An 8679-nucleotide genomic window follows, 5' to 3' on the forward strand; every position below is an offset into this window, starting at 1 on the left:
TTCCAAAATACGTATGTTAGATTATTTATTGATTTCAATACAAGTATTATATGGTGTTGATGTTCAATTTAAAAATAAAATAGAGAAATTTTATTTAATTTATGCTTTAAATTTTTTAACGTTCTTCTCAACTTTTAAAAACATTTTAACTATTTATTCATTATAATGATTATGGAATTTTAATTAAGCTTTGTGTATATTTAGATGAAAGTCTTGTATATAAACATGGTTTTTATTTTTGAAATATTGTATATAATATATGTATTTGATGCAGGAGCATCCGCCCAGGGATTGGCTTAGTGACTTGTTTTTAAGAGTTGCCATCCGACCACCCTTAATCAAAAGTCAAAGTGAAAGCTATGGAGGAGGAGACGTGGACAATCATGTAAACTGGGAGCAAATTTCTGTTAAAAACGAGCTATTTTGATGGAATTGATAAGTCTTGAGAAGACTTAATTTAATGTAATTATCTGCCATGTATGTGTGTTGAGAGATTTAGGGATTGGTTGAACAATTTTAGGAGAAGATCATGGATCTGGAATGATCCATGATTTTATAGTTATTTCTATATATTATGAACCTGCGTGTTTTGATGGGGAGCATAGACAGAGAGGGTGGATTCAATGTAGTCGAGAGGAGAATTTGTGACTAAGACTGAAATGCCTTAGAATGTAATCTAATTCTGTGTATAATATAAGATATACGTGTTATGTGGATTTCTATATGCCTGTGTATAATTTACATATATATTCTTTACTATGAGTTAAATTTTGTGTCACAAGATTGTTGATCGACCATCAATCACTGTAAGGATCGATGGCGATCCAATGTTAACTCGTTAACTGTTGTATGAGTGTTGTGAGTGTTTAAACAAAGTGTGGCAGAGTGAATCTTGGTGGAAAGGTGAATTCCATCGTAAGAAAACAAGCGCAAAGGGAGTCGTCACATAGTTTAGATTGATGGATATTAACGGCGGAGGAATAGACCACGGGGGATAGGCGTGTACGGGTGTCCTGATCGCAGTTGAAAACCCGTACTTGATGGGACCAGCCCAACACTTTACAGTTTGTCGTAATTAAAATGATTATGTGATGTTTATATGTTTGATTGAATAATTCGGTTGTGATTACACGTGGGAGGAATGCACCGTTGGATATTTTGGGTTTGTATTATGTGGCATTCAATTATACAATTATGAATGGGTACTTGCCTTGGACTTCGTATTCTCACTCCTTTCTATGCCTGAACCCTTCGTTCGTCGTTCATTTTGGTCACTTGCTGTTGGCTTGCCGAGGGTTTGCTCTGCTGAGCTCTGTAAGTTTTGGTAAGTAGCTTTGCTGCAAGCCTTGGGCGCGCCTCTGGTTGTTTCCAATACTGGCTCCTTGCTGTGAACGTGGTTGTTTTTAAACCTTGGTTTGTTGGCAGTTGTGGTTTGCCCTATAACTGACTGGGTAAGTGATACTTCTGTTGTGGTTTGTTTTCCTTCTGTTGTTGGTTCAACAGGCCGCTGTATTTCAAGTTTTGTGCTGGTACTTATTGTTCTGGTTGGCAACTTAGTGATTGGCTTGTCTCTAGGCTCAACTCGATGGAATTCTTTTGTCCTCGGCTTAAAACGCAGGTAGTCTTCCTTCTCTATTTCAATTTGTGATTCTCTTTCCACAGCTTCTGACCTGGTTTGCTCCTTCGTCGTCGTAGTTAGTCAGAACTTTGGGTGGAATGTCTGTCTTCGGCTCTCACTGCAAATTCTCAGGTAAAGTGGATGCAATTTCCATTGGTTGTTCTCTCCAGGCTCTGTACTTTCACTTTGGCAACAATATATTTTCTAACACCTGTGTGTCATTCGCTGTGCAGGTATTGAGGGTTTGCGGTTGGAGGTCTCGGTGCTGTATGCCTTGGTCTGGTCCAGTAGGCTCTGCTTCTTTGTATTTTCTTCAGTCCTCGGTCTAGTTTTAGTTTAGGTTGTCTGGTCGTATGGCTCAATGCTTGTCGTTTGACTCATGCTGTGAGTGATGCTCTATCGTTTTGAGGTCTGGACTTCCACTGTTTTGTTGACTGCCATTTTCTGTATGTGGATGCAATTTTCTCTTGAAACCCTCACCTAGGGTTTGTCATTCAAGGGTTTGCGTGTCTATAGCTGTGTATGAGTAGGTGTTTGAAACCCTCACCTAGGGTTTGATGTTCACGGTTTGAACGTTTACGGCTTTGTTTTTACAGTATTGCTATGTCACTATTATACATTGGACTTTCCAATTTTGAAAGAAAAAATCCTTCAGGGAAATATAATGGGATTTGGTTTTGATTTACCTGAATGACATTTGCTTTTGGTTTACTTCAAATGCCTGGCCTGAACTGCAGTTATGATTCTTCAGTTTTGCTTGTGATTATATGAACGTGCACGAACGCTGTAGATACGCTGGAAATTTTGTATGACTGTCAATTTATATGTATGGTGGAAGTTTTCGTCCGGCTGTGTGTGCTTGGCCTGTAGCGAAACTATTTGTATCACTCTTGGTCTATATTCATTGTTTGGTACAATGGAAAGGATGCAGGTTTCCAAAGTTATTTCTCATGGCCTAATCAACAGTTTCGGAAGCAATCAGCATTTAGGGAACTCCAAAGATGGCACGGGAGACATTAACAATCAAGGCTTAGACATGAGTTTTCAAAAAGATGAAGAGAAAAGTAGGTCTTCAGCAATTACCTGTGAGTCAAGATCAAAAAGAAAAGTGGTCAACCTGTCTTCCCAAGAATTAGACCCTGAAGTCATTAATGTTCTCAGCAAAGGTATGGGGTTTGCGGTGGCTCCTAAAAGCCTTCCCATTGAAAGGATGATATGTAGCATAGAAGATGGGATTAGTAACCTCCCTCTGGAAGAAAAAGAAACATTGAGGCAAGAGTTTTCTCTCATTATGAGAAAAGCAAAAACCCCCAAAAGCAACTTGAGTAAGGAAGAACAAAAAGCCTTCAAATCCTTGCGGAATAATGACAAGGTGGTGGTTCTTAAAGCAGATAAAGGAGGAGCAGCAGTCATCTTGGATAAGGAAGACTATGTTAGGAAAATGAAGGACCACCTAAATTGTGGCAGTTATAAAAAGCTGAGCAGTAATCCCATTCCCAAAATCATGAAGGATGTAAAAAAGATCATCTCAGACTCCAACCTTGACGAAAAATTAAAAAAGAAATTAATCCCCTCTTGTGAAACCATCCCTAGAATCTATGGACTACCCAAGATCCATAAGGAAGGGGTCCCCCTTAGACCGATAGTTAATACTATTGGTTCCCCAACCTATGAGCTTGCTAAATATGTTGCTAAAATTCTTAAACCCCTTGTAGGAAATACTGATTCCTTCATCAAAGACTCCCAGGACTTTCTGAATCTTATTAAAAATGAAAGGATGAAACGTGATGACATCCTTGTAAGCTTTGACGTAGTTTCCTTATTCACAAAAATTCCTCTTGATGAAGCCATTCAGGTTATAAATGATGTTACTGATCCAGGAACGGCAAAGCTGGCTGAAGTCTGCTTAAGGTCAACTGTGTTCACCTTCCATGGAGTATTTTATGAGCAGACATCTGGTGCGGCAATGGGATCACCCCTCTCGCCAATCGTGGCAAACCTATACATGGAATACTTTGAAAAGAAGGCCCTGGAATCATATCCTTTAAAGCCAGCCTGGTGGAAGCGTTTTGTTGATGATAACAATATAAAATGGACGCATGGTAAAGCGGAACTTGACAAGTTTTTCATTCACTTAAATTCTATCTCTCCAGAAATAAAATTCACAATGGAACTTGAAGAGAACATGAGCATCCCATTTTTGGACGTTCTAATCATCAGAAAAGAGGATGGCTCTTTGGGCCATAGGGTTTTCAGGAAGTCAACCCACACAGAGAGTTACCTCCATGCGGATTCCCACCATCACCCAGCCCAGAAGTTTGGTGTCCTAAACACTCTTGCTATTAGAGCCCTTCGAATTTCTGACGCAGAGCATCTGAACGAAGAAAAGAAGCATTTAATTTTAACTTTCAAGAATATAGGCTACAAAGAACATGAGATTAAAAAAGCCATAGAAAAAGCTGAAAGAAAGTTGTTAACTCATGAGCCTAAGGCTCAAGACCAACCCCAATGTGCTAAGGTTTTTCTTCCTTATATCTATGGGGTTACAGACAAAATCGCTAAAATCCTAAGAAAGAAAAACATTATCACTCATTTCTCAGCCCCTGGTACTATCAAGCAAGGTTTGAAGTCGGTAAAAGATGATATTGACAAACATCAGCTTAAGGGAGTCTATAAAATAGACTGTTCTTGTGGAAAAAGCTACATAGGCGAAACAGGTCGCTCCCTCCAGACAAAGCTCAAGGAGCATGGCGCTGATATTAGGAATGGAAGATCTTGTACCTCAGCCTTGGCAGAACACTCCTCGAAGACTAAGCACCATATTTGCCTGGAAGACGCATCAATTATCGCAAGAGAAGAGCAGCATCAAAGACGAAAGATCAGAGAAGCCCTTGAGATTATTAAGCATCCTCATAATCTGAACAGAGACAATGGTATGGAAATTAGCAGTAGCTGGCTTCCCTTGATCAGTGAAATCAAAAAGCGTCAACCCATCCCCAGGTAAAGCCTTCAGCAGGTAAGTGATCCCTCTCCTATTCTATTTTATTGGTCAGTAGCTTTTATTTTTATCGTATATAGTATTATTAGCATTAAAATTCTATAGTATATTAATTTCTATATAGCTATTAATATATTTTAATTATTATATTAATTAAATATAAATATGAATTATTTATATTTGTTAATATAATTTGGTTTAAATATATTAATTTAGTCTATATAGGAATTAAAAAATATATATTTCCCTGGAATTTTGATTAGAATTATTTTATTATCCATTTAGTTTAGAAATAGCCTCTTTAATATAATTCTTAACTTTTATGCTATAATACATTAATTTCTATATAATTAATTAATATATTAACCATTATATTAATCAATTATAAATATTTATTATTTATAATTGTTAATATAAATTAGTTTAATATATTGAATTAATTTATATAGAAATTTAATATATTTTAGTTCAATTAATAAAATTTCTAATGTTAGTTTAAGTTCTAATCCTAGATATAAACTCTGCAAAAAATTTAATAAAAACTTTAATAAGAATTTTAATAAATATTAACATAAAATAAAGTAATTTATTAAAAATTAAAATAAAAATTAAAATAAGGATAATAAAAATTTTGATTCTAGCCGACAGTGGGTTATTTCTTGAGATTTGTCCCCATCAGTGTTTATTCTATCTGAAGCGCTCTTCTTTATCATCATTCTTTAACCCTGAAGATGGATCCCATTTGGGATTTGAAACGTTGGAATAAAAATGTTCAAAATGTGGATTCTCCGGTCAATAATTTGAAAGATACAAACCACAGATCTCTTAAATCCAGAATTATAAACCCTTGTTTTGTATCTATTCTTATGTCTCGTTATGATAACTGGTTCTTTCTCTCAGGAAACAAGAAAAAGGAATTAAACTCAATAATCTATATACAGTAGATTGTCTGTTCAGATATTTTGAAATTGGAAAACACAATAGAATACAATAGAACACACAGATGGACAGAACTTAGTTTCTCTGTTATTGTTATTATTCGAGTGCGAGAGGTACTGAACCCTGTACATGACTTTTGCTATTACATTTATATGTTTATGGTTCCAGTTAATGAAACTGTACAATTGCTTTTCAGTTATAGACTTTACAGTTACATGGTTATTAGTCATTCAGTTCTGTCCTTATGACAAGATTTTCCTTTTAGACACATTTGTCTTTTTCTTTTTAAAATAACAGAACAATTATTAATTCATGACTTATTAGCAACAGACAAACAAATAAACCTAATCGATCAAACCTACCCTTGACTAATTTAGAGATTAAAAAAAATAAAAAAATCCTACCTCCTACTCTGTCAACTAACATAAAGACAAATAAAAAGTTAACTCAACTCTTCGATCTGGCAGAGACCGACACCCGATCATGGTGCCTGAGCTGGATGCTCCTATGTCAGGCTCCCGGGCAAAAGAAAATCATGACTCCGGTCCATGAGCTCCTCAACTGAAAAACTTGTCTGCTCAATCTGCCTGGCATCAAGCCACGAACTGTCCTCAATAGGACGGTTCTTCCACTTGACCAGGTATTGCAGATACTCCTTCCACTGAGTTCGTTTGGCCACCTGAGTGTCGAGAATGCGCTCGATCTCAAGAAGCTGAACGTAAGGCATCTGTCTCATCCAACCTTCTCTTCCATCCTGGGTATTCCGTGTAGGCCGTGTGGTTCCATCTTCTTCCTTCTCTTCTGGGTCAACCGTGTAGGGAAACAGATTTGCTACATTAAAGATAGGTGAAATTCCTATTCTGGGTGGCAATTGTCTCTCATAGGCATTTGCCGAAAATTTCCCAAGGACTTTGCAGGGTCCTATCTTTTTATACTTTAACTTATTGTATGTACCCCTAGGGAAGCGTTCCTTGCGCACATTCCACTTGACCAGGTATTGCAGACACTCCTTCCACCGAGTTCGTTTGGCCACCTGAGTGTCAAGAATGCGCTCAATCTCGAGAAGCTGAACGTAAGGCATCTGTCTCATCCAAGCTTCTCTTCCATCCTGGGTATTCCTTGTAGGCCGTATGGTCCCATCTTCTTCCTTCTCTTCTGGGTCAACCGTGTAGGGAAACAAATTTGCTACATTAAAGATAGGTGAAATTCCTATTCTGGGTGGCAATTGTATCTCATAGGCATTTGCCGAAAATTTCCGAAGGACTTTGCAGGGTCCTATCTTTTTATACTTTAACTTATTGTATGTACCCCTAGGGAAGCGTTCCTTGCACAAATGCACGAGGACTTCATCTCCCACATTAAATTGTACTTCCCTTCTCTTCAAATCTGCTTGCTGTTTATACTTTAGGCTGTTGTCTTATAATTTGATTTTTACCTGCTCATGCAAATCTCTCATCGCGTTAGCGAAATCTTCCCCATCTGCGCTTCGCCTTTCTTGCAGTCCAAGATCCCGCAACTCATGCACTCCGCGAGGATGCATGCCGTACAGGATTTGAAATGGACTGAAGCCTGTGTTGCGGTTAGGCGAGTCGTTATAAGCGAACTCTGCCTATGCCAGCACTCGATCCCACATCCGTGAATTCTCTCCAACCAGGCTTCGTAGCAGGTTTCCTAGACTCCTGTTTACAACTTCTGTTTGTCCGTCAGTTTGCGGATGATAAGCAGAACTATAACTCAACTGTGTATCCATTTTCTTCCACATGGTACGCCAAAAGTGTCCTGTAAACTTCACATCCCTGTCCAATAGGATAGACTTAGGCAACCCATGTAACCTGACAATTTCTGTGAAAAAAAGTGGGCCACGTGAGTGGCATCACTGGTTTTTCTGCAAGGGATGAAATGCGCCATTTTCGAGAATCTATCCACTACAACCATCATCGAGTCGTAACCTCGCTATGTCTTAGGTATACCTAAGACAAAGTCCAAGCTCACTGAATCCCACGGTCTGCCTGGAACAGGTAACGGTGTGTACAGTCCCGTGTTTTGATTGTGACCCTTCGCCAACTGGCACACTTTACATCTAGCCACAAATCGCTGCACATCCCTCCGCATCTTTGGCCAAAACTAGAAATGACTGAGCTGCTTGAGTGTCTTGTCCATGCCAAAATGTCCAGGCATACCTCCACTATGCTTCTCCCGAATAATATTCTCTCTCATCGAGCATTCAGGTATGCATAGTTGTCCTCCCTTAAACAATAGTTTCTCCTGTAGGTTGTAGTCCAACCATGGACTGTTATCTCTCACCAAGGGATTATAACATGCATCATAGGCCTCCTTAAAATCTGTATTAGTGTGGTATAAGTATTTTAAGTGCTCAAAACCCAGCACTTGCACAGTGCTTTCCTGCAGAAGTAGAGCTCTCCTACTTAGTTCATCTGCCACCTTGTTGGCCTGCTCGCTAATATGCTTCAATACGAAATTGAAACTCTGTGAATACTCCACCCATTTGGTGTGTTTGTGGTTCAACTTGTGCTGTTGCATTACATACTGTAGTGCATAATTATTTGAAAACAACACAAATTCGTTTCCCAACAGGTAATGCCTCTAGTGTTTTAATTCCTGTATAACAACATAAAACTCCTTATCATACGATGAATATTTATGTTGACTTTCATTTAGCTTCTCGCTGAAGAACGCTACAGGCTTATCCTTCTGGCTGAGTATAGCTCCAATAGCCATACCGCTAGCATCACAGCGAACCTGAAAAAGCTTCTTGAAATCTGGCAATCTCAGGATCGGCCTCTTAGTAATCTTTCTCTTTAATAATTGGAAACTTCTCTCCACTGCATCTGTCCATTGAAAAGGCTGACTGGCCTTTTTAATGGTGTCCAACATAGGTGCACAAATTTCGCTAAAATTCCTTATGAATTTCCAATAAAAAATCGCTAGTCCATGAAAGCTACGTACCTCGAATAAATTTTTCGGAGATGGCCAATTAACTATTGTTGCAACCTTCTCCGGATCCATCTTCAGTTCATTTTATGCTATTTACAAAGCCCAAATAAATCAATTCCTTCTGCAGAAAGTTACATTTTTTCAAGTTTATGAGCAGTTTATTCTGCTG

The sequence above is a fragment of the Pinus tabuliformis genome, chromosome 7 (assembly GCF_031772625.1).
Source record: "Pinus tabuliformis cultivar Carrire ecotype Pingquan chromosome 7, CPIR1, whole genome shotgun sequence".
NCBI lineage: Eukaryota > Viridiplantae > Streptophyta > Pinopsida > Pinales > Pinaceae > Pinus > Pinus tabuliformis.